Source organism: Ursus americanus, chromosome 4, assembly GCF_024610735.1.
Source record: "Ursus americanus isolate L20-20 chromosome 4, mUrsAme1.1.p, whole genome shotgun sequence".
Lineage (NCBI taxonomy): Eukaryota > Metazoa > Chordata > Mammalia > Carnivora > Ursidae > Ursus > Ursus americanus.
Window position 1 is genome coordinate 86,691,621 of NC_142130.1, and position 26,284 is coordinate 86,717,904.

Below are 26,284 nucleotides of genomic sequence, written 5' to 3' on the forward strand. Positions count from 1 at the left end.
GTCACTGTGTCTCTCCTCTATGCTCAAGCAGCCGGGGCTCCTCGTGGGTCCACACTCCCTCTTCTGCATGAGGACACATCAGTCAGCTTGGATTAGGGCCCCGTAACTGCCTCGTTCTGACTCAGCCACCCCCTCAAGGGCCTCATCGCCAAATACGGTCACATGCTGAGGCCCTGGGGGCTGGGGCCTCCACACGAATGGAGGGGAGGATACAATTCAGCCCACTTCACTTCTCTGCACCCAGATTTGCCACGTCGAATGGGGCGTTCACAGAACTGAAGAATCCACGTGCCACGAAGGGCAGATAAAGGGGCGGAGAAGTTTTGCTTGAAAAGAGCTATCGGAGCAAGATGGGGAAGCACGACGACCGTAAACGGTTACTGGTGGAGGGGTTCACTTATCTCCCCCCCCACACACACACACACACCCGCCCAGGGCAGAGTCGCTGTCGGTGGGAGACTCAGGGAGGCAGATCTCCATTTCCTGCAGGGAGCAACTTTCTAACAATTCACTTGCTCAGCCAAGAGCAAGGCTGTCCAGGCTCTTCTGATTGACTTTTGTCCCTTCCTTTGGGGTTAACAAAGGCCAGTCAACCTTGTATCCATGTCACCCCTAGAACCTGGGAGTGGGCACTGCTCTGGCATCACGCCACCAAGGGACCAGACAGGGTCAGCCTCAGGAAGGGAAGTGGCTTCACCAAGGTCAACCTGCTCAACGGAGTCGTCATGAGGGCTGGAACCCAGGCTCTCGGACGCCGGGCACCTGTCCTTCCCTTGGCTTCACGATGGGAATGACAACAAGGGCTCAGGTGCCATTCCTCAGCCGAGGTATGACAGAGAAGACTCCTGGGTTGCAGGGTCTTATCAATCCTCTGACTCTAAAATCCCAGTCTAGAGGCAACCACATTAGAAGGGCAGGAAACAGTGGGGAGAAACTCCCAAGGAATGACTCTCAAAGAGTGACGTCAACCGCAATTCAACTGCATGGCATTCTAGAAAAGGCAAAACTATGGAGACAGTAAAAGATCAGTGGTGGCCAGAGGGAAAGGGGTTAAGGAGAAAGATACAGGCTGAGCATGGAGGATTTTTAGGGCAGTGGAACTATTCTGTACAATACTTTAATGACGGACACACATCATTATGTGCTTGTCCAAGCCCAGAATGTGCAACACCAAGAGTGAACTGAAATGTAACTACGGACTCTGGGTGACAATGAGGCATCAATGCAGGTTCCTCAAGGGTAACAAACATAACGTACTACTCTATGGGGGATGCTGATGACAGGGCGGGCTGTGCACGTGTGGGGACAGGAGGGCTATAGAAACGCTCAATTTGGACGTGAACCTAAAATGGCTCTAAAAAAGACAAAGTCTATAAACAAAACTAACAAAAACCAGCCCTCAGCAGGTCACCTGCCACCCTGTCACCAGCCTGTGCCTCAGAACCCTTAAGGGTGCATCCCATTCACCTTCTATGCTTTGGGTTCACAGAGTCAAACTCAGGATGCCAGAAGCTAGGAAGACCTTCAACCTCACCGTCTCACAGGGGAGGAATAAAAGGAAGTTGTTGCTTGTTTTATTTTATTTGCTTGGTGCCAGGATATGTTAAGGATTTAAAGATAAGCCAATGACAGTGTTTTCTAAAAGTTTAAAACAATGTTCAAAATAATAAACACAAAAAGTTCAGCCTTCCTGAAAGCAAAGAAAGAGATTCAATTAACAGTAACAAATTAATGATTAAGACCCCATGCTGGCTCAGCTGTGGTGAGTCCAATATACGCATATATATGAACAGATCAAGACTTCTGGAAGGCAATTTGACAATTCAAATGAACAGCCATTTTTTTTAATTAATTTATTTATTTGACAGGGGGAGTGGCAGGCAGAGGGAGAGGGAGAAGCAGGCGCCCCGCCGGGCAGAAACAGTCATTCTTTTTTAAATGTTGTGTTTAATACAAATACATATCCTGGGAATGTATTGAGAAAAATTAGTTTGAAAAAAGAAAGAAAAAAAGCAATATATACATAAAGAACTTCAAAAAATTTTTTGAAATAGTGATAAAAAGCTACAACGTGAATATTCAATTAAAGGAAAATGGTTAAGCAAATGATCAGCTCGCCAGAATGTGTGATCATCATAAATGACAAGTTGGGGACGAAGCCACCAAACTGCCCATGGTGACAATGCAGTGTTATCCGAAAAGAAACAAAATACAAAGCTGTATCTAAGCAAGAGTTACAAATATATAAAAAGGACATGACAATTATGGATAAGAAGGAACAGAGAAAACCAAAAGCAACCAATATGTTCCCACAGTAGGAATGTGGGAGAATGTTCTCCTTTTAAATGTACTTGATTGCTCTTACAATCATCGTGCAGTAAATAAAAATACATTTTTTATTCAATTTTTTTGAGGAGGGAGGGGTACAGGGGGAAGGGAGAGAGAGAGAGAGAGAATGCCAAGCAGGCTCCATATCCAATGCAGAGCCCAATGCGGGGCTCCAACTCACAACCCTGAGATCAGGACCTGAGCAGAAATCAAGAGTCTGACACGTAACTGACTGAGCCACCCAGGCGCCCCAATAAAAATATATTTTATTTATTTTTTTAATATTTATTTATTTGACAGAGAGAGAGACAGCCAGCGAGAGAGGGAACACAAGCAGGGGGAGCGGGGAGAGGAAGAAGCAGGCTCCCAGGGAAGGAGCCTGATGCGGGGCTGGATCTCAGAAGGCCGGGATCACGCCCTGAGCCGAAGGCAGACGCTTAACGACTAAGCCACCCAGGCGCCCCAATAAAAATACATTTTAAAGAACGATCTGATCCCGTTTGCAATGCGAAGTCCCTTTCGAAGCCCCATGTTTGCTCAGGTCTACATGTGGCCCCAGCCCAGAAAAATAGTTTGAGAATGCCAAACCAGAGGCCTGGACCCTTATCAGATCCCAACCAGCAACGTGTTCACTTTCCCTGGAACCAGTTGCCTTCATCTGTCCCTCTGTGGTCACGTACAATGAACACTGTGCCCTCAACCCTACACCCACCACAAGCCGCGAACCACGCTCTAAGGCACCCCCTCCATGAAGATCCCCTTCCCACTGTCTCCCTCTCTGCTTGTACTCCAGAGTAATCCTACCTCCCAGCCAAAGTGCATTCTCCTAAAACCACACAGCTGCACCCCTCACTGTTTCCCCGCCCCCACCCCTCACTACCACCCTTAGATCTTCCATGATTTTCTATGAATACTTTTTTTTAAAAGATTTTATTTATTTATTTGACAGAGAGAGACAGTGAGAGAGGGAACACAAGCAAGGGGAGTGGGAGAGGGAGAAGCAGGCTTCCCGCCGAGCAGGGAACCTGATGCGGGGCTCGATCCCAGGATCCTGGGATCATGACCCAAGCCGAGGGCAGACGCTTAATGGCTGAGCCACCCAGGTGCCCCTGAATACTTTCAGTACCTACACACAAATTCTTCCCCATCCACCTGCGGGCTAGGTCCTGGGCTGCCCAGCTCCAAGCCCCAGTAAGCCTTAACGAAGCCCAGGTCCCCAAGAGCTCACCTTGGAATCAAAGGTGTATCGGCACAAGGCTCTTAGATTTGGGCTTTTCTGGTTTCTCTTTCTCTCCTGGTTCCAAACTGCTTACACCTGGTTGTGTGCTCACTGCTATGCACTGAATATATGCATCCTCCAAAAATTCATGCCGTGAAGACCTAATCCCCAGTGGGATGGTATTTGGAGGCTGGGTCTTTGGTTTTGATAATTAGGTTTTGATGAGGTCAGGAGGGTAGAGGCCCTTTGATGGAACTGATACAAAAGAAAATGAAATGTGGGATCTCTCTGAGCGTGCATGCACCAAGGAAAGGCCGTAAGTACAAGATGAAGACATAGCCAGGAGAAGAGCTCTCATCAAGAATCCAACCATGACAGCACCCTGATCTCAGGACTTCCAGCCTCTAGACCAAGAAAAATAAATCTCTGCTGTTTAATCCACCCAGTCTATGACAGTTCACTATATAGCGGCCTGAACTAAGACACCAACCCACCCACCTTTCCGCTCAGAATGCAGGCTGCCTAATTCTGGCTCCCGCCATAGCGTCAGACTCATCCTGGCGGAGGACCGCTTACCAGCAACTAAGAGACACCTTCCTCCTGCCAGTGGGTCCTCACAGAATCTGTCTGTCTGTCACTAGTCTCTCCTGAGTACAGGCCTTTTTTGCTTTGGGCTTATCTCTAAGCTGTCACCCTCCACGGCCGGCTGTCTTGGCAACGACCCATGCACCGTGCCTATATACTGACTGCTGATGGTGTAAATTGGGTACATTGGGGGCTAGTTTATCTAAACATCTATCAAGCTCCTTCACAGCGGTGCTGTGATCAAAGCCACAGTCAATTTGGTTGAGACCCTACCATCAAAGAGTTTGCAGTCCAAGGAGAGTTCACTGAGACACAAGGTAGACTATGAGAAGACATCTAAAAGAGCCATTAGGCATTAGGACACCAAGGAAGCTGCATGAAGACAGCTGATTTCAACCAGACCTGGAAGAAGAGAGGCAGATCTGACCAGCAAAAATGGGGAACAGTCCAGATGTGGAGACCGTGTGAGCAACAACAGGAAGGAAGGAAGGAAGGAAGAAAGGAAGGAAGGAAGGAAGGAAGGAAGGAAGGAAGGAAGGAAGGAAGGAAGGAAGGAAGGAAAGGGAGGGAAGGATAGGCTAGGATATAACCCAGAGCAAAAGGGACTTTTGTTTCACTGGCTCAAACTTTTTGAGAAAAGAGTCCTGAGAGACGAAATGGGGAAAGCAGGGCTGGAGCCAAAGGGCCTTTGAAAGTTTGAACTCGGGATGCCTGGGTGGCTCCAAGGAGCCTGCTTCTCCCTCTGCCTGCTGCTCCCCCTGCTTGTGCTCTCTCCCTCTCTCTCTCTCTTGCTCTCTCTGACAAATAAATAAAATCTTTAAAAAAAAAAAAAGTTTGAACTCATGTTGACATACGGGCACCGGGCTGGCTCTGTCCGTACAGCATGCGACTCTTGATTTTGGGATCTTGAGTTCAAGTCCCACATTGGGCGTAGAGCCTACTTTGGGCGTAGAGCCTACTTTGCTAAGAAAGTAAGTAAATAAGTAAATAAATAAATAGTAATAGACTCATGGTGACATATCAGCTTTTGGAAAATTTAATCTCTTAGCAGTAAGGACACATCCATGTTGCGTGTCCTTCACTGCTTTAAACAGTCGAATGGAATACTGCCTGGACACTCTTGTGGGTTAAACTGTGTCGTCCCCCTAACCCCCCCCCCCCCCGGCCCAAAAAAAAGACATGTTCAAGTCCTAACCTCCAGCACCTATGAATAGGGCCCTATTTGGAAAGTGGGTCTTTGCAGATAAAATCAAGTAAGGATGAGGTCATATGGGATTAGGGTGGGCCCCACATCCAATAGCTGGTGGCTTTATAAGAGACAGAAGGAGATCTAGACACAGACACAGGCTGTATGTGAAGAAGCAGGCTGAGACTGGTAGTGATACTGTCACAAGCCCAGGAATACCTGGGGCCAGCAGAGGCTAGAAGAAGCAAGACAAGACCCTTCCCTAACAGCCTCTGGATGGAGCGTGGCCCTGGCAACACCTGGCTTTTGGACTTCTAGCAACCAGACTATGAATACATTTCCACGGTCTTAAGACATCCAGTTTGAAGCACCTTTTGCAGCGGCCCTAAAATACAAACACAGACATGAATTAAACTTGACCTGAAAGTCATCCATGCTTTAGGACCTTCAGAGAAGATGGGACAGTTCATGAACAAGGAGGCAATCCTAGGGGAAAAAAACCCGAGGTCAAGAGGCACAATCATGTTTGGGACTGTGGATGTAAGACCACTCTCTCTGGAGAAGGATTCTGAAGAAAGGGACGCAGTCAACACTAGAAAGTCAACAACTTTCTAATGATTGAGGGTCTGGGTTCAATCCTAGCCTGAAAGGATCCATCAACAATGGAGCTAATCCTTCCATTGATATTTAATCACCGGGCTTCTTGGCGGCCCTATAGGCTTTCTCATCTTGGCTCACTCGGGCCAGAATCCACAAACTCTTTATTCTTCCCATTGTCCTCATTGTTGAGAGGAGCACTCTGCTATTAATCCCCATGTGTAAATGGATTACGGGACAAGAAAATATGATTTGGGAGATTAAGTTCCCACTGGCCACCACCAACCCAAAGCTGAATGTGGATTTAATTAGTGCAATTTTTCTGATTATCAAAGGAACCCCACTCACTGCAAAAGCTTTCATAAAAAAGCAAGAATCCCCCTTAATCTTAATAGTGAAAGATACTTATTGTCGGTATTTTGGCTATACGGTTTTCACTATAAGTACCTGATGTAATTAAAGGAAATACTTTGTAATTAAAGGGGGAAAAGCATTGATGAGATATTTGGGAAGAATCACAGAGACAGACCAAAAACAAAAGGGGGTGGGGGAAAAACCCACGGACTGTCTGCGAAAAATGAGAAAGGATGAACCCAGGTAATCAAAAGCCATTAACCATTTCAACACTTCTAGATGTCAGAGCTTTTGTTCAAATTAAAGGAGGAAATTCAAAGATCTGACTCACAGAGGCTGTTGCAATACTCAGGGTATGAAACTATCCAACCTGACTCATGTCCTAATTAAGCTCTCCATCTCTGGATTCCAGAAAGTAACTTCTCCAAATGTTAAAACTGTACCTTAATATTTCCTTGAGAGATTTCCATTTTCCCCCAAATCATGTACGGTTTTCTAGCAACCATAACATAGCAACCAAGACCGTATCTTATGCTCCTGGAACCCGTCTCTCCGAACCCCTGTGACTCTTAGCGGTCGTGGCTGTGGGCTGAGCCCCCGAATGTTGGGGGAGCTGGCTCCATGCGCCCCTAATAAAGTCCAGGCATTCTACACTGCTAGACACTGGTTGCTAGGACGCCCATAAATTCACTTTTCCTGACGTGGATGGGACCCAGAACTGCTGTATCACAGGCTGAGAAGACATGGATTACCGCAATTAAAATTCAGAGGCTGTCCGTCAGGGGTAATTTTAGCCTTTCTCACTCTAATAAGCTGTTAACTAGTCCTGGTGTAAAGAATGGGCCGTTGACTTCGATCTCTAATGCCTTTGGCAAGAAGACTCCAAGTTCCTAATGCTAACTAGCAATACTTATAAATACGTCCATTTGGTTTTAACCCCATTTCCTCAAAGAGAGAGGACATCTGGGTGTTCTTACTCCAAGCAAGCTGAAGCCCTGCGAGGACAGGCTCCCACAAATCTTTTTCTTTAAGGCAATTTGAATGGTATGCTACAATGGGTGAGGATTCCCAGGGCCAAGGCTGCAGGCATACTCAATCCCCACATTAAGCATTAACTGTCAGAAGGGGGAGGCGGGAGGGAGAGGGAAAAAGAAAACCCACAGGATGAATTTTTTAAATCTACTCAAAAACAATAGATTGTTGGGGTGCCTGGGTGGCTCAGTCATCTTCCTTCAACTTGGGTAGTGATCTTGGGGTCCTGGGATCGAGCCCTGCATCCAGCTCCCTGCTCAGCGGGGCGTCTGCTTGTGTCTCTCACTCTGCCCCTACCTGGCCCTCCCTACCCCTGCTCAGGCGCACGTGCACTCTCTCTTTCTCTCTCTCTCACATAAATAAATAAAATCTTTAAAAAGAAAAAACAATAGATTGTTGAATTATTAGTTAAATGAAAACCAGCTATGAGGTTTTAATTTTTTAATTACAAGGCAATGTTAAAGTTCAACTGATATTTACAGATTGAAATGATAATTTCTAATCAGAGATCTCAAGATGAGATAATTATTCTAACATTCAAAAAATTTTTCTAAAATGTCACAGCGGATCATGCACAGGACATTTTTCCCGAAAATGTTTTTAATGCTCCATGAACTGCTTAAGAGGAGTAACAATGTAATGATCAGACTGCAAATGCTTTTCCTCCCGTAACATTAACCACGGCAGAGTGAAGGGCTAAGGATGGGCTGTTATAAGCACTATTCTGCACTCATTAAGTGGGTGAATTTGCTCAAGCACTGAGAAGCCCAAAGCCCCTGAAATTATTATCCAATTTTTCTTCTTGGGTTGCGGTGTTAATCCGTTTATTATCCAATTTCTAAAAACCTTCTGTCCCAGGAGTGCCTGGGTGGCTCAGTCAGCTAAGCGTCCAACTCCCGATTTCGGCTCAGGTCATGATCTCGGGGTTGTGAGACTGAGCACTGACCGTGGAGCCTGCTTAAGATTCTCGCTCCCTGGGACTCCTGGGTGGCTCAGTCGTTAGGCGTCTGCCTTCAGCTCGGGTCATGGTCCTTGAGTCCTGGAATCGAGTCCTGCATCAGGCTCCTTGCTCAGCGGGGAGCCTGCCTCTCCCTCTGCCTGCCGCTCCCCCTGCTTGAGCTCTCTCTGTCTAACAAATAAATAAATACAATCTTTAAAAAAAAAAAAAAAAGATTCTCACTCCCTCTGCCTCTGTCCCTTGCCTCCCCCTCTCTAAAAAAAAAAAGAAAAAAAAGAAAAACAACAACAAAAAAACTTTTTATCCTAAAAAGGATACCTAATTCATTTATTCCAGCTAAAATAATAACCAAAATAATCTGATGCTGAGGCATTATTCATTATTAATCTGACAGCTCATTTCCAAATATCTAGGAAACAAAAGCTCCTTTGCCAAGTGAAGAAATTTAAATACGTGCTAATAGTATTTGTGTCTTTTGAATGCAGGGTCTCTCAAGCTCAGCACTACGGACTCTGGACCAGATCATTCTTTCTTCTGGGGGACTGTCTTATGCATCACAGGACGTCCACAACATCCCTGGCCTCTAGATGCCTAATATATCTCCTTATATCTAGATAGAAACCAGCAGAACCTCCCCAAGGTGACAACCAAAAATACCTCCAGACATTGCCAAAGGTCGCCTGGCGAGCAAAACTGCCCTCAGTTAAGGACCTCTGTCCTAACATAACACAACAAGAAATATCACCCAGCAGAAATGTAATGCCCAAAAGCGGATACCCAAAGACAGCTCACTTTCAAATTACTTTGCAAATATTTCCTTCATGTAGCTTTGGTAAATAAATAACTGAATCAGACATACTGAGTTTTTGAAGTAAACACTATTGCTCTTTTTTTTTTTTTATTTGACAGAGATAGAGACAGCCAGCGAGAGAGGGAACACAAGCAGGGGGAATGGGAGAGGAAGAAGCAGGCTCATAGCGGAGGAGCCTGATGTGGGGCTCGATCCCATAACGCCAGGATAACGCCCTGAGCCGAAGGCAGACGCTCAATGACTGCGGCACCCAGGCGCCCCTTCTTTTTTTTTAAATGTGAAATCAAAGGGAGCCAAGAATATTCAAGAAAGAAAAGACAAGTCTCTTCAATAAATGGTGCTGGGAAAATTGGATATTTACATGTTAAAGAATGAAACTTGATCCTTATCTTAAAGCACTCTCAAAAATTAACTTGAACTGCTTTAAAGACTTAAATGTAAGACCGAAACCATGACACTCCCCTAGAAGAGAATATAGGAAGAAAGCTCCTTGACATGGGTCTTGGTAATGATTTTCTGGAAATCATATCTAAAAGCACAAGAAGCAAAAACAAAAATAAAGCGGGTCTATATCAGACTTAAAAGCTTCTGCATACCAAAAGAAACCACCAACAAAGGGAAAGGGCAACCTACAAAATAGGAAAAAGTATCTGCAAACCATCTATCCAATAAGAGGTAAATACCCAAAACATATAAAGAACTCCTACAACTTGGGGCACCTGGCTGGCTCAGTCGGTTAAGCATCTGCCTTTGGCTCAAGTTGTGATCTCAGGGTCCTGGGATCAAGCTCCCTGTCGGGCTCTCCGCTCTGTGGGGAGTCTTCCTCGCCCTCTCACTCTCCGTGTGCTCTCTGTGTCTCTCTCAAATAAATAAATGGTAAAAAATAATAATAATAATAGCTCCTACAACTCAACAGCAAAAAACCAAATAACCCAATTAAAAAACAGGCAAAAGGGGCGCCTGGGTGGCTCAGTCGTTAAGCATCTGCCTTTGGCTCAGGGCGTGATCCCAGGGTTCTGGGGTCGAGCCCCACATCAGGCTCCTCCGCTAGGAGCCTGCTTCTTCCTCTCCCGCTCCCCCTGCTTGTGTTCCCTCTCTCGCTGGCTGTCTGTCTCTCTGTCAAATAAATAAAATCTTAAAAAAAAAAAAAAAAAACAGGCAAAAGACCGGAATAGACATTTCTCCAAAGAAGATACACAAATGGCCATCAGGCACATGGAAAGATGTTCAGCATCTCTCATCGTCAGAGACATTCAAATCAAAACCGCAGTGAGATGTCACCTCATCAATGGCCATCATCAAAAAGACAAGAGAGGATAAATGCTGGGCAGGATGTGCGGACACTGGAGTCTTCATACATTGCTGGTGGAAATGTGAAATGGTGCAGCCACTTTGAAGACAATCTGGCAGTTTCTCAGAAAATTAAACATGGAATTACCATGCGAACCAGTAATTCCACTCCTAGGTGTTTACCAAAAAAAAACATTTTAAGTATTCAAACAAATATTTGTAGACTGATGTTCACAGCAGTAACTACTCACAAGAGCTAAAAGGTAGAACCAACCCAAAAGTCCATCAATGGATGAATGAATAAATAAAATGGGGTATATCCATACAGTGAAATATTACTGAGCCGTAAAAAGGAATTCTGACACATGCTACGACATGGATAGCCCTGAAAAAGTGATGCTAAGTGAAAGAACACAGACACAAAAGGCCACATATTATACAATTCCATTTATATGTAATATCCAGAACAGGTAAATATATAGAGACAGATAAATTCGTGGTTACCAGAGGCAAGGGGGACGTGTGGGGAAGGGAAGCGAATAATAATCGGTACAGGGTTTCTTTTGGGGGTGATGAAAATGTTCTAGAATTGATTATGGTGAGGGCGGCACAACTCTGTAAATATATCAAAAACTATTGAATTGCACACTTCAAGGAACTAAATTGTATGGTATGTAAGTTATATATGCATAAAGCTGTTACAAAAACAAAAGCAACCCAGGGGCTCTTGGCTGACTCAGCTGGTAGAGCATGTAACTCTTGATCTTAGCGTTATAAATTCAAGCCCTACATCAGGTGTAGAGATTAAAAATGAAATCTTGAAAAAAAAAAAAAGCAAGCTATAGACAAGGCATGGAAGACGTAATCATGCGTACAGAACACAATCTTACAATCCTGATGGTGACGGAAGCTGGGGGTGTTAGGGAAGCGGGGGGAGTCGAGAGAAAAGACAGATCAGGGCACCAATATTCTCACTTTACAAAGGGGAGGTTAAAAGTCAGTCTTCGGTTGACGAAGCTAAATTAGAGATCCATACAAGTAACAAAGACTGAAGAATAATCAATATAAGAACTATAAATATAACCATCAAAAATCTGGAGAAAGAAGGAAGGAGGTAAGAAGCGATAGATTAGCTAAATGGTCCTGCATCCTCGCAGGAAGTAGATAAATAAAAGTGGTATAAGCACGTTATTTAGAGATACAAAGACAACCACTAGAAGAACAAAAAAACAAAAATGCACAAAAGTGATCATTTCTGGAGAGTACAGGAGTGGGCGGGAGCAGAGAGGGCTGGGAACAAAACTCTTGTCGCGTAGGCTTGCCTGTTCCAGGAGTCCGTTAATGCTATACAGAATTATTTACACACTGTTTTTAGAAAGAAATCAAACTTGGCATTTCTGGAATTTAAGAATATGGATGAAAAAAGAATACACTCGATGGCAGGGGAAAGTAGTACAACTGGATCATTACCGCCGAGTAAAAATTGCAATTTAAATATATTTGAGCCTTATCGACTGAAGTTTTATAGCCGGAGACTGCATCCTGATTAGGGCAAACTTGGAAATGTCTGTCAGATCCTTAAGAGAACAAGAAACACGTCGGAAGCCCCAGCCGTCCGAAAGGCGGAGGGTAAGACCCATCCTGCGGTCAGAGCTTCACCAAGGCAGGAATATTCAAAAGACAACAGAGGGATCCGAAGGACATTTCAGATGAAAGAAAGTGCATATGGCATTCTCCCCACCCCCCACCCCCGACAACGGGCCCCTGTCTAAACACACATTAAACACGAGAGGGTGAAGGTCAACACACGGCAAACCGCCAGAAGGCAGCAGAATCTGCCCCCCCCCCAGCGAAGTACTGCCCTCGGTTATCTCAAACACCATCAGAGTCACAACTCGGACACCTGGGACTTGATTCTGGACAGCTCAAGTAGGCGCTTCAGAGGGTGTCAGAGGGTAAATCTGATCAGGACACCAGGTAAAAGGCATGACAGGAGCGTCCTCGGTACTGGGGAGCTCAGGGCCTCGCTGGCACGTCAAGGGCCCCCATGGCCCACAGGGATCAGAACCCAGGGGCCTACGCCCTGCTTATTGTCCTCACTTTCCAAGGACATCCTTGTGTCATGGGAAGAGATGGAGATGCACATTTTGAAAAAAAAAAAAAAAAAAGGAGGGGGGGAACTAACACATTACCTCAGTTGGGTCAGGCTCCTTTTAAGTCCAAAAAACCCAAAATCCACATAAGAAGTTCCCGGCAAGAATAAAGTCACAGGTCTGGGTCTCTAAAATACCGCCCAAAACTGGCTCATGAGTTCCAGAGGCTCCCAGACCTTCCTGCTGGAAATCTTCACTTGCCCGCAATTCAGCCAGTGCTCTCCACCCAGCCCAGGTGACAAGGTGGGTTCAAAAGAGATCTTATCCCCAGGATCAGATGGTCAGGCTCTGGGCTGGAATCCTAAAGACGCAGGAGACCTCCAATGTGGCTGGGGGAAAGGGGAGGCAAGGCACACCTCCCTCCTCAGGGCCCCTCAGACTCAACCTGCAGACACCAGGCCCACCATCACCCCCTCTTCTGAAGAGCAAAGCGTAGAAAACTCCATGGACTCCATGTCCATGGTCCCAACAATTCCACAGGGAAATTCCCAGACCCATTCTCGGACCCTAGCCTTCCCCCTCCCCCAGGGCTGACCTGGTGGCCTTGCAGGGCCATTATCACCTCTGCAGAGGACAGAGGAATCCAGGAAAGGAACCAGAATTGATCTCTATTTACAAGGTTAGCAGCTCCCAGCCAAGGAGGAGGGAGGGCGAGGGCGGTGGCAGGCAGGAGAACTCTGGGCTGGAGGCAGCCATCGCAAAGCCAGGCTCCTTCTGCAGGATATCCTGTCTCCTCCGTGGACACAGAGAACAGTGTTTGGGGTTTTTAAGGAAAAGCAACTGAACCTCCATAGCCTAATCTCTCATCCCCTCCTGCTGCCCATCCCAAAGCAAAGCAGGGGGGAGTGGTGGGGGGGCACCCAGGTCCACTGTCTTCCAACCGCTTAATTCCTCACACATCTGTATACTTTAATAAAATCACGTGCTGTGGGGGCAGATACTGAGGTTAAATAATACGGGTGGGTTTTTTGTTAAAACCTTCCTCCTTCGTAAATTCAAAGTGACGCTGGGCAGAAAAGCATGCGATGCCCTTCATATCACACTCTGGTTTTGCTAGAGGGCTGCAAAATGCGAGGACCCCCGGCTCCCCAACTGCACCCAAGCCTCCTTTTATGGAAAGAAACTCTGTAACAGCACCAAAACTCAAAGGGCCTTGGCCCATTCTGTAACTGAGGATGTACTCAGCTCAAAGAACCTCCCCCCCCCACCGAGCTCTTCCCTGCATCATCACTCTGTTCCACATCCTCTGGAGACACTCAGTTGTCTGCCTCCTATATCACGGCAGTATGGTGCACTTCCCCCCTTCTGCTACCGTTTCATTGAACTAAGACCCCACTTGCTGGGGAATGCAAACCTCTGAGCTCAGCCTCAGCCCACTAGGGAGGAACCTCTTCACCGAGCAAAAGAGCTCCAAGGTCTTCTAGAAGAATCTCCCACAAGCACAGGAGGAATCTTTCCATAACCACAGTCTAGACCTTAATGAATTTCTTAACGAGGTCCCTGGAGACCCCAGAAACAGTGAAAGTCTTATGCTGGAGGGGATGGGAAGGAAGGGACAGGAGGTGGGGAAGGGGCTGGAAGGGGAAAACCCACCTAACTACTGATATCCCAGACCTTTTACAGTGGAGCATTGTTTTATTTCCTGGCTGAGTACTGCTTTATCTTTCAGTGCCGCCTTTATTTATTGTTCTTTAAAAAAAAATTTTTAATAAGTGATTTGACCTACCATGATGAGAACTTTTCTTTTTAAACACAGGAGTGATTACCTTTATAAAACTGAATATTTAGGGATGCAATGACCTGAAGTTTGGAATTGTAAAAAACTGGAAAATTTTGCCGGGGCCTGTTCTTTCTGGTCCTATACTGAGAAAAACAGAAACAAAAAGACACACTCAGAAATATACACTCTACCCATCTGCTTAATTTAGAAAGGAAAATGTGTATGTATCTAGGCACACATGTCAAGTAGACACAAAGACGCACACACGATCCCCGTGGAACAGTGTTTTCGATACAGGAGTCCAACGGCTGGAGACGGTGAAAAGAAGGCTCTTTCTCACTGTAAGCCTGCGTCCGTGGTGTTCAGGAATCTGGACATTGCTCAGAAGAACCAAATTCTCTTTCTGCCTTCCCACCTTCACCCCTCCTGCACCCTCAGACAGAACGCCCTGCTGTCCCTGACTTCTAGTTGAGGTTTCAATGTGATCCCTATATTCGCACCTGCCTTCCTCACGTGGGAAAACGCAGGCTTGACCTTCCGTCCACTAAAGCACAGCCTCACAAATGTTTCTCCTGCAGATCACAAGCTCCTTGTGGAGAGACCCAGTGCGCCATGGGCAAAGCTCTGCGGAAGGGATTTCCGCCCGGCACTGCAGAAAGCCTGGGGTCTGGGAGGCCGCCGAACTGCAGGAATTTTGGCAGGGAGGAGAGTGGACCAGGGCTGCCTTTCCTTTCAGGTTTGTTGGGAGGGGAGGAAAGGGAAGCTGGGAGGGAGAACTTGCAGAGGGAAAGGAGAGCAAGTCTTTGTCCCAGCTCTTTGGATGAGCATTACAGAGGAGTTAAATTGTCAGCTAATGAGATTTCCTAACCACGTGCTCCCTTTTAAGTCTAGGCCCCCAATTGATTTGATCCCCTGACGGCAGCAGGGGGCACAGCTGCCTTTCAGCATCCCTCAGGGCCAGAGAATTCCCAGAACAAGTGCAAGAAGGCTCAGAATCATCTCTAGGAGAACATTAAATAGGTTATTTCGTGTATTAATTGGTATCTAGCAATGAGGCTACTGGCTCTTTCTGTTTGCGGGAGTCCGCCTCCTTGGGGTGATCGGGGCAGGCCCAGGGAGCAGAATGGTATCGGGAGCATTCCCTGTGGGCTCTTGTGCCCCACGGACAGACTGCAAGTCCCTCACCTGGTTTCTGTCTGTATGCTCTTCTGAGCCGGTTAAGACCCCTGAAGTCGATGTGCAAAGGACATGTTACTGGACCTCGTTCAATAACTTGCCCCAACCAGCAAACGGGTGTTGAAACTGGAAACATCTTTTTCAACAATATCTTACTTTGTGGCCAAGCCTGAGATTGTCTCTTTTCGACTCTCTCATTTGGGGTTGTAGGGGAGTTTTTCTTCTTTTTGTTTTTCCTGTATCAAACTGGCTTCTCTCTTTGCCTTACAAAAATTTGCAATGCCGGGCTGGTGGGGCAGAGGAAAAACAAGTCAAAACACATTGACGGCATTTAGAAGACACTGGATGAAACCAATTCTCCCCTTCTACCTTCCCTGGCTAGTCCACAGCCTCCTCCTTGGGTTTCTCTCTTCTCTATTCAAAGATAATTACTTAGCAACCTTGGTGTTTTCCACGCAAAGACAACCTCCCTGGCCGGGGCTCTTTACAGCCCAGGTACAAAAGAGCATATTCTAGAAACCAAAGATTTACTAAACTTCTACCACAAGACCCTGCTCAAATTTCACTTCTACCAGGAAGTGTCCCTTTCCTGCCTCCAGGTATCTCTGTTCAAACCTCCCTCCATCTGGGCGTTAATCACTTTGCAGGGTGGCCATTGGTTCCCAGGCAACAGCTTCCCACCTGGACAAGTTTTCCTCCTCCAAACCCAGGCCTGGGCCTCAGCATTGCCTTCAGGAAGAAGGAGGGAAGAAGAAACAACTGAAACCTAATGGAAACTCAAACACATAAAAAGGAGCTGAAAGTGATTAGATAAGTACAATTAAACCTAAGGCCAAGCAAAACAAGGGCTGTTTGAGACTGAAAACAGTCCTTCGAGCTTTCTAAAATAAAATAGAAGCCAGGAGAACAGCAGAAAGGGGAAAGACAGTGGTCTATCTTCTAGAATAGATTCCCTCTAGCTGTGAAACATTCCACTGTTTCGTTAGTGGCAGTCACGGTGCTAACCTGATGATTTTTATTGTCCTTCAAACCCCCACCACCCCCACCCTCCGACAAATGGGAATACACATTATCCCCACTTTACAGACTCGGTCACTGAGACGCAGGGAGATTAAGTAGCTCGGCCTGGGTGACTCAGTTTGTGAGTGACACTGAGCAGATACTGGAACCCGAGTTTGTCTGACCTCAGCGCCCAGACTCTCTTCTCCAGCTAAAAGTGTGCACCAAGTCAGCACGCATGGGTAAGCTGATCGCTACCGCCGGGACTCAAGGATGCCCCACAGCAGCTCGGCGGGGCCGCGTGGGTACCAGAAAAGCCGGCATGGACTGGCCAGCGTCCCCAAGGGCTCGCGCGCGTCCTTCAAGACTTGCCAGCACGCAGGAAAAGGCAGGCTCGGAATCAACCTGGGCTGATCCGGAGGCAAGGCCAGAGGATGCTACTGGGAGGGAGGTGAGCTTGGCTCGGTCAGCGCCCCGACGGCCGTCAATCTGAGAGAGCCCCTGGCCGGGACAAGGCGCCTCTGGGTGCACGGAGCCTGGGGGGCGCCGTGCGCGGCGGGGACTGGGCGCGAAGGCGCCGTCTAGCCGTCTTTTCCCTGCAGCATCTCTCCAGGAGGCCGGGGGAGGGGGCGTCACCTGACAGCACGCACCAACTTCTCCCAGCTCGGAGGGGGCGCGCGGCAGCAGCCTCGGCCGGGGGAGCGCAGCGCGCGGCTCTCGCCCAATGGCGAGGTCCGTAAACAAAAGCGGGCCCCACGCGGCTCCCTCACCCGGCGGTGGGCCGCGCGGCGCAGCAGTACCCGAGCGGCAGAGCCCGCGAGAGGGCGAGGCAGGGTCGGGATCCGGCTCCGGGACTCCACGCACAGCCCTGGGGACCCCGCACCCGGACCAGTCATTGTCTGCGCGCGCGCAGAATGCCGCTTTAAATGCCTCCTCCCAGGTCAGCCATGGGTCCCCGGCCCTGTGTGGCGGCCCCCAGGCTCTCCGCCCCGTGTGTCCGGCCCCGAAGGCGGCGCGGATCGCCAAGGTGAGCGCCGGCAACGTCGCCGAAAACCCAGGCCTGGAGGTGCCCAAGTCATGGACGAAGACACACACACATACACACACGCGCGCGCACGCACACGCACGCCCTCCCCGAAGTTGATAAAAATCAGCCGACAAATACAAAGTGCTGCCGCCGCCTCAGGTCAGCGCCGACCTCCTGCTGCCGAGAAGAGCGAATGCCAACGCCTGGACACTGTCACTTTCATTCGGCACCTGGGCGCCGCTGGCTCGTCTCCCTCCCGACAGCTCCCTTGCGCGAGGGATGTCCCCTCTAGCTTCTCCTCACAGGCTCCTCACCTTCCAAGTGTGTGAACACGAAAACAATACGAGTAAAGCCCAATCGGGCGGAGCTAGGACCCGCCGGGAGCCCGAGTGTGCGGGAGACGGGGGTCAGGACGTGCCCGCCACGGGCAGAGCGGCTCAGGGCATCCGCACCACGGTCCCTCGGGGCGGCTTCGGACAGCCGGCGCGCGCCCTCCAGGCCCGCGGTACTCACCCGCGACGCTCGTCCCGGATCTCCGCGACGGGGCCGGGGACAATGCGGGGACGCCGGGCTCCTGGGGCTGCGGGCGCCGAGGCGTTCGAGGCGCTGCAGAGCTGCGCGCCCGACGGCGGCGGCGCTCCTCGGCCCGGCCGCGCTCCGGCCCGCTCGCCGTCTGCCAATGGGAGCTGTCAGGGCGCCTCTGCCGGCGGCCTCGGGGGCGGGGCCACGGGAGCCCGTGGGAAACCGAGCTCCGATTGGGCCGCCTGACAATCGCTCCGCCTCCAGGCGGCCAATCAGAGGCGGCGGATACAGGAGCGGGGCGTTCGGAGTTGGGCTGGAGAGTGACAACAGGAGCACGCTGGGTACCCGCACTGCATCCCGGCCCGTGGCGCCCGGCTGGAAGGATGCGGGCGCCGCGCGCTCCGGCGCTGCCACCATGCGAAGCGCAGGCGATGCGGCCTGGGGAGAGCAGGGGAAGGCAGCGGAGGCGCGGCGGGCTGGGGAACGGCGAGGGAGCCCCTAACAAAGCAGCTTTGGGAGGGCCGAGCGGCCTCCGCCTCCTCCGGCTATAGGTCGGCGAAGCTGCCTGTCACTCTGCATAGGTGGAGGTGGCCAATGACGTACAGAGAAGGAGCTCGAGTTGGCGCGCGCGCGCGGCTCGGCATCAGTGGGATTGGTCGGAGGTAAAGGATTTTCCTGCCACCTAAGGCTGAGAGGAATGGGGAACGGAACGGGGGAGGGGAAAAGCCAAAAAACGTACCTGCGACACGTGGTCTGGCTCGGGAGGCGTGTGCCTGGCTCTAGGGGGAGACAGGAACTTTTTCACTAGAGGCAGAAAAACCCTAACGTAATTCCTCCCTGTGGATGCTGGGGGATGTTAGCGCCCACCGGGCTCCAGGTGGGGCACGGTGGCCATAAACGAATCCTGGGGAGTCCTGGACTCCCCGAGGTGTCTCACCTTGCCCAGCGAGTGAACTTAAAATCACAGCGTGGGGCTTGGGCCTTACTGGGCAGAGTACGTGACTCGGGCAAGCTTCACACGGACCTCCTGGTCCCTTCTGTAAAATCCGGAAACGGTGCTTGCCCTTTACCGTTCGCGAGCTTGTGAGGGACACTGAAGCCGGGACGTGGACGGTAGAGACTAACGAAGCTTTCCCCACACTGGGCCGGTTCTCCCTCCACACTTTAAGAGCCTTGGACTTCACCATTAAGAACAAAGAGTGGGGCGAATATTCCTTAACAACCTGAGGGGTGGGAAGGCCTGGGCTCCCGGGGTTATCTGGTTGAAAACAAAAGGAACCGCGAAAGGCATTGCCTGTGTCCTAGAGGGTAAACCTGAACGGGAAAACTAAAAATCATCCTTGACTTCTCCCTCCTCCTTCTTCCCTCTGCCCTCGCCTACTTCCCAAATCCATGCCCTCCTCCGGATTTCTCTCACCCGACCACATCAAAGGACTCCTGTGTCTTTCTACCGCTGCCCGCCTGAAATTTATTCTCCCTTCTGCAGAATCGTCCTTCTAAAAACCTCATTTTTGCTCCCTCACCACTGGGTTCTTCCCTTTTTGTCCAGAATACCTCCCCCCGCCCCCCGCCCCGCTCCTCTGCTTTACCCTCACTTAACTAGCTCCTACGGATTCTTCAGAACCCAGTTTTGCAGGCAATACTTTCATGCAGTAGACATTTGCTGGATTCCAGCTGTGCAGCAGTCTTGTAGACACTGGGAACCTCCTGTATCCAGTCAAAGTTAGAGACCCACATCCCCCACCCCCAGTGCTCCCACTTTCCCCTGTATTATGTGGGCTGAAATTGCCAGTTAAGTATGTCCTCTGTCACCAGCACAGCACTCCAGTCCACCCAGAATTTCATCTGTCTTGTTCTCTGCTGTTTCCCAGTGCCTAGCACAGTACTCGGCATATTTGGGGCCCTCAAAAATATTTAACCAACAAATGAAGAGGAGCTATGATTAGAGGCAAGAGCTTTGAAGATTTGAAGTGCTTCTAAGACATCAGTTTTGTGAAGAATGGTTAGGATAGTAGATCAAGAGTGATATGTCCACGAGGTGCCATGATGAGTGTTGCAGGGAGCTTTCTGAGAGGAGTTTGTGAGATTTTCCAAAAGACAATCTTTCAAAAAACTACCTTCGTCTCAGCCAGTATCTTGCCCAAGCTTCTCAGTGGAGAATCATTCCTTGGCTAAGCTTTCATCCCAGGAGAAAGAGCAATTTCTTAAGTGGTTACAAGTCATCATATTGTTAGAATATATGCATATATATTCCTATATATATATAGGAATTTATATATATATAAATATATAAATGAATATTTTGGATTTTTCCCAAAGTATGTTCAGAAGTGCATTTGGCTGTCCTCTGGAGCCAGGCTGCCTACTCTCAAATCACAGTCCATCATTTTCTAGCTATGATCTGGGCAAGTTACTTCACACCTCTGTGCCTCAGTTTCCCCATCTTTATAATTGAGATGACAGTAGTGCCCACTATACAGGGTGGTATGAGGATGAATGAGTTAATATTAGTCATGAGCTTAGAAGAGTGCCTGGCATGTAGTAACATTAAACACTGTTTATTAAATAAACATCTCCCAGGGTGCCAGGGTGGCTCAGTCGGTTAAGCATCCCACTCTTGATTTCAGCTCAGGTCATGATCTCAGAGTCCTGAGTTCCAGACCGGAGTCCAGCTCCACACTCAACAGGAAGTCCGCTTGAGATTCTGTCCTTCTCCCACTGCCCCTCCCCTCCATGCTCTCTCTCTCTCTCTAAAATAAATAAACAAAATCTTTAAAAATAAATAAATAAACATCTTTCACTGGAGACGCATGGGTGGAACCTGCTTAGGCCTCCTGTGTCAGTGGCAGGTAACTAAAGGCTTTCCTGGAAGTGAGCAGTTGGAGCTCTCCTCTGCCCTGCTCAGGGCTGCCGCCATGTTGGCCCTGTTGTTACAGTGGCGCCATTGCTGCAAGGTGAACTTCAGAGGAATCCTGGGTGGCCCTCTGATAGCCTTCAGCATAGCTCCTGCTGCTCCAAGAAATCTGAAAAGCAGTTAAGAGCACTCAGGAGTTAGACTGGCTGGTTTAGATCCAAGCTCCATCATTTTCCAGCTCTGAAGCCTTGAACAGCCTCTTAATCTTTTGTAAGCCTCACTTTCTCATTCTATAAAATAGGAGTAACCACCTAACCCCCCTAAGGATGTTGAGGGGGTTAAAAAAAGGTCACGCACAGCACACGGTATGCACTCGTAAAAGTTAGCTCTGGGTTTTAGCAAAGTTAAAGACTGAGTCACAGTGTCCTGATCTTTAAAATGGAATGAGAGGCGCCTGGCTGGCTCAGTCCATAGAGCGTGCAAATCTGGATCTCAGGGTCATGAATTGAAGCCCCATGTTGGGCATAGAGAAGAGAAGAGAAGAGAAGAGGAGAGAAGAGAAGAGAAGAGAAGAGAAGAGAAGAGAAGAGAAGAGAAGAGAAGAGAAGGGAAGGGAAGAGAAGAGAAGGAAAGGAAAGGAAAGGAAAGGAAAGGAAAGGAAAGGAAAGGAAAGAAAAAAGAAAAGAAAAAAGAAAAAGGGAGGGGAAGGGAAGGGAAAAGAAAAAAGAAAGAAGGAAGGAAGGGAGAGGGAGGGAGGGAAAAAGGGAGGAAGGAAAGAAGGAAAAGAAATCAAAAATAGAATAATGACATTTCATTAACTGCTTGAAAACCCTGAATGAGATGATATGAGAAGGGCTTAGCCCTGTCCATAAAGGCGAGGTGACTAGAGAGGAAACCACTATTTGGGCTCTTCCCATCATTCACTCTCCCCCCCCCACCTCCTTCAACACGTCAGGACTCTCACCTCTCAGAATCGGCTCAGGACCGACCACGGGAGCCTTTCCCACAGTCACGGTGCTGCCATGGAGTTTAACAGAATGAAGCGCATCCGGCCTTTGGCTACATTTCTTGACCTCAAAAGCTACTGCAGGTTTGTGTGCTGTTTCTTGTCCGCTTCACACAGTAGCTGGTTGCTTCACACTGTGGCAAAGAGAAGGGGGCATTTTGATTACAACACAGACAAATGCCATCTGGCAGAGTCTTCTGGCATCCCATCTCCTGAGGGCACTGTTGACATCTGAAGAAAACAGCGTTGGCATGAAGGGAGAAAATGGAGTGGTCAAAGGCAGAATGAAGGGTTTAGGACAAGAGAACGGGCAGAAATCACATTTCTAGTACATGACCTCCACTCCAGCCACAAGTCAACATTTTCTTCCCCACTGGTGACTGAAAGCCTCACAAAATACAAAGGTAGGTAAGTCACAACAAGTGGCCCTCCCTAGTAAGGCTACACCACAGAGGTGAGCCCATGTCCTTACTCCCAGCAGCCTCGTGTCACCTCTGTTCCTGACTGGGCCTTCCATTTGAACAGGGCTCCCTAGGGGCACCGCTGGGGTCTGTGCGGGTCACTGCTGTAGCCCTCCTGTCTAGAACAGACCCTGGCCCACAGAAAGCGATCAGTGTGCATGGAATGAATGGAGGTTATAGCCTCTTGAATTCCCTGCTACAAGGAGTTCAGTATTTTCTTTTTTGTTATTTAGTTGTGGATGCCCTCTTTAAGAAAGAACGGGAGGCAGCCCATAGAACACCTCTCTAGCAAGGCTCCCCTCGTGGTAAAGAGGGCGGTTCTAATGTAGTATTGTCTTCAACAAATGCAAGCTCCTTGGGGTACGCTCTACTCTCCTGGAGCTTGAACACTATGTGTTCAATACAATTTGCTACAAAAGCACTTCCTGGTTCTCATTTACTTGAAACGTACCAGGAGAGAGGTGAGAATTTGGTTTGCCAAAGCAACTGTTGAATTCGTCGGTCTCTTACCAAGACCCCTTTAGCCCATGAATCCCCCCACCCCCCGAGTTAGAGGGATTAGCAGATAGGGTCAAAATCTAAAATGGAAAAGTTCAGGGCACCTGGGTGGCTCAGTCGGTTAAGCATTCGACTCTTGATTTCAGCTCAGGTCATGATCTCAGGGTCCTGGGGTTGAGCTCCAGGTGGTTCCACGCTCAGCAGGGAGTCTGCTTGAAATTCTCTCTCTCGCTCTCAAATAAAATAAAATAAAATAAAATCTTTTAAAAAATAAATGGAAAAATTTTGTTTAGTCCTATCTTACTGGCCTCTTTTTTTTCTTTTCTTTTCTTTTTTTTTTTTTTTTTTAACGTTTCTGAGATTTTCTCTAACCAACCAGTCAGGTCACTAATGAATTCCAAGTTCCTGACAATAGGTTCGGAGAGGTAAAGCTCTGCCTTCTGGATCAGGTTAGCCATTGCTGGGGTGGTTCTGAGGTACACTCCCCTAGAACCTTGCTGTGTATTCTGACATACAGCTGGCAGACCCCTTGAAAACCTGGCCTGAGTATTTCCAGGAGCCCCACCTTTCGGACTGCCATACCCCCACACCCATCCAGAGAGCACAGACTTAGCAGATAGGCCTCTAACTCCAGCCACTGCTGCAACGGGATTTACAAGTGCCTTAAAAGTGACACAAACTTGTTTAATTTATAAATATCTGGAATGACAAGTATAATGGATGATGAACACACTATTTCATTGAAAGTGATAAGGCTTTTGAAACTACCCTGTAGGAAGGAGGGAAGGAGGAAAAGAAGAAATGAAAGAAGGAAAGAAAACAAAAAGAGGCACAAATCAATACCCCAGAATTTCCACCAGGACACTTAACCCCATCTGGCTCCTGAACGGACTCTACACATGAAAGGCCTAAGGGACAGGTGACCTGTGCCCTCCCGCAGGATCGGGCGCTCAGAAGGGCTCCACACTTGGTTTAATGCTCTGCTGTTGCTGTCTTGAAAAACAATCCTAATTGTTTTTCATCCCAATTTTTTAACAAAGAGCCATGCATTTTCATTTTACTTTGGGCCCCACAAATTACATAGCCCGTCCTTCCCCAACCTTTTCCACTAGAGGAGGTCTCATTCCTGGTCCTCCTTGACCTCCAGTCTGGACCTTTCACACAGCAGGCACCCAGGACAACCGTATTAAAGGGTTCAACCTAAGTGTAAGGTACTGTCTGTTGTTTCTATGCCAGAATTCGTGGGTCGAGCCCAGGTGTTAGGTAGCGAGTCGCCCTTGAGAGCATGGAGATCTGGTGCAGTAATGAAGATCCAGCTGACAAGGGGACACATCTGGATCTTCTGACCGAAGGATTCCAAGAAGATAAGCAAAGACCACCCAGGAGCCATGAAGACCCCCAAGGGAGGCTGCACCCTCCCATCTTACAGTGCTTCGTCTTATGAGTCAACCTGACTGGGCCACAGAGTGCCCAGACATTACGGCAAACATTATTCTGAGTGTATCTAGGAGGGTGTTTTGCCTGGGATTGGTATCTGAATCAGCAGACGGAGTAAAGCAGACTGCTCCTCTCCATGTGGGTGGGCCTCATCCAATCAGTTGAAGAACCACAGGCTGACCCTCCTGTAAGGAGGCGTCCCTCTTGCCTGACCGTATAAGCTAGGACATTGGTCTTTCCCTGCTTTCAGACTCAAACAGAAACTTCAGCTCCTCCTGGGCCTGGGGCTGCCAGCCTTCAGACGGAAACCTACACCGTCAGCTCCCCCCGGGCCTCCAGCCTGCAGACGCCAGAGCTGGTGACTCGTTAGTCTCTGTAATCATATGAGCCAACTCCTATCATAACCTCCCCCCCATACACCTTTCTCTCTCTTTCTCTCTTGCCGTATATGTAAAGATCTCCTGTTGATTTGTTTCTCCTAGAGAACCTTGCCTAATGCACATCCCATAGTGTTCCCTACAACCACTCAACCGTTCAGTGTTTCTCTCCGTCCGCGACTCAAAGCGTGCGGCAGCATTCTCGGCTGGTGTCAGAAATGCACGGTCCTGGGCCCCACGGCGGACACACCGAATCCGGATCTCCAGCTTCCTAAGACCCTCAAGTAAAAATTTGGGAAACACATCAGCCTTCTTTGAAAATGAGAGCCACCTGAGAGGAACGACGATATTAAAAATGACTGCCTGGGGCGCCTGGGTGGCTCAGTCAGTTAAGCATCCGACTTTTAATTTCGGCTCTGGTCGTGATCTCAGGGACGTGAGATCGAGCCCCACATTGGGCTTTGCTCTCAGCTCCGCGTCTGCTTCTCTCTCTGCCCCTCCCCCTGCTCATGCTCGCTCTCTCTCTCAAATAAATAAATAAAATCTTGAAAGAAAAAAAAAAAGCTTCCTAGTAAAAGAATTAGTTGAACTGGGCTTTCTTACCTGAGGACAGGTGGGAGCAGGGGGAAGGAGGATCCAGCAAAGGCTTAGGGAGCCAGGACACTTTCCCAGCCCTGACGAGCCTCCTTCCATCGTGGAGAAAAGATGCGGAAGCCTCAACCTATGGACTCCTATGTGCAACCAAGGCAAAGAAACTCAAGGGCAAGGAGGCAGGGCCAGACACGGCCGGCCAGGCCGCATCCCAGTCAGGGAACTTCGCATTCCCTCCTCTGTGTAATGGGCTCGGTTGCGTTTTATTTTCTGTGTTTTCACTGAAATGGCAGTTTGTGGAGAAACTCTCCCACTTGGCTGTGAACACACTCTGAGCAACAGCAGAATTGGCAAGGACAGCGCTGTGGAATATTTCAGAAACTTCAAGGCAAAGGGACAAACAAACAACCACACAAAAAAATTTTTTTTTCCTTTCCTCAAAATGCATTTTAAGGGGAAAGAGCTGGAAATCAGACACAATGATGGGGAAGGCCTCCACGGGTCTCCAGAAGATAACGAATTTGATTTGATTTTTCTCTGCCTCGGCCCACCCTCGCCCGATTATTAATTCATCGATGGGGGAAAGAACCAAAGCTCCCCGGCACCCTGTAGCTAAGGCAGGCTCCTGGGGCTCCGAGATGCTTTACCAGGTCTCAGCCTCCCGCCCCCCCCACCTCTCTTTTTATTAAAGTACGGTTGACACGCGTCCTATGTTCGTTTCAGGTGGGCAACGTCTGCGCGCTATGCGGTGCTCACCGCCCGCGTGGCTCCCACCTGCCCTCATACGGGGCTCTGACACCTCCACAGACCATGTCCTTCCCTGTGCCGTGGCCCTGCCACTTGCCTTGACTCCCACACCCGGGGAACGCGAGGGGAGGTCGGGCTGCCTCTTTCCCACTCCCCCGGCACCTGGCCCGAACATGCCAGAGCACGTGCTCTCGGCTCCTGTACCATCCGTTGATTCTCGATTCCACGCAAGTGCTGTCCTCCCCCCACCTCCAGTCTCACAGAAGGGTATGGAAAAGGCTGGAACGGAGCCATGCTGCCTCAGCAGAAACAATCACTAGACTTAAAAGAAGCTTCTCTCCCCAGGAAGCAGGCTG

General features: G+C 48.8%; 1 protein-coding gene and 1 long non-coding RNA gene across 2 annotated transcripts in view; both read right to left on the bottom strand.

Moving 5' to 3' along the window:
• TIAM1 (TIAM Rac1 associated GEF 1) overlaps positions 1–18,114 on the bottom strand; it is a 369,342-nt gene extending 351,228 nt beyond the window's left edge. The window contains exon 1 of the mRNA XM_087861760.1: positions 17,949–18,114. The gene's annotated coding sequence lies outside the window, so the exon portion shown is untranslated. The remainder of the gene's footprint in view (positions 1–17,948) is intronic.
• Positions 18,115–20,499: 2,385 nt separating this feature from the next.
• LOC123784376 (uncharacterized) lies at positions 20,500–25,780 on the bottom strand. The gene is made up of 3 exons (XR_006777437.2): positions 22,881–25,780; positions 21,776–21,951; positions 20,500–20,980 (listed from the first exon to the last, which is right to left on the bottom strand). It is a non-coding gene; the product is annotated as an uncharacterized LOC123784376 (long non-coding RNA).
• Positions 25,781–26,284: the final 504 nt, after the last annotated feature.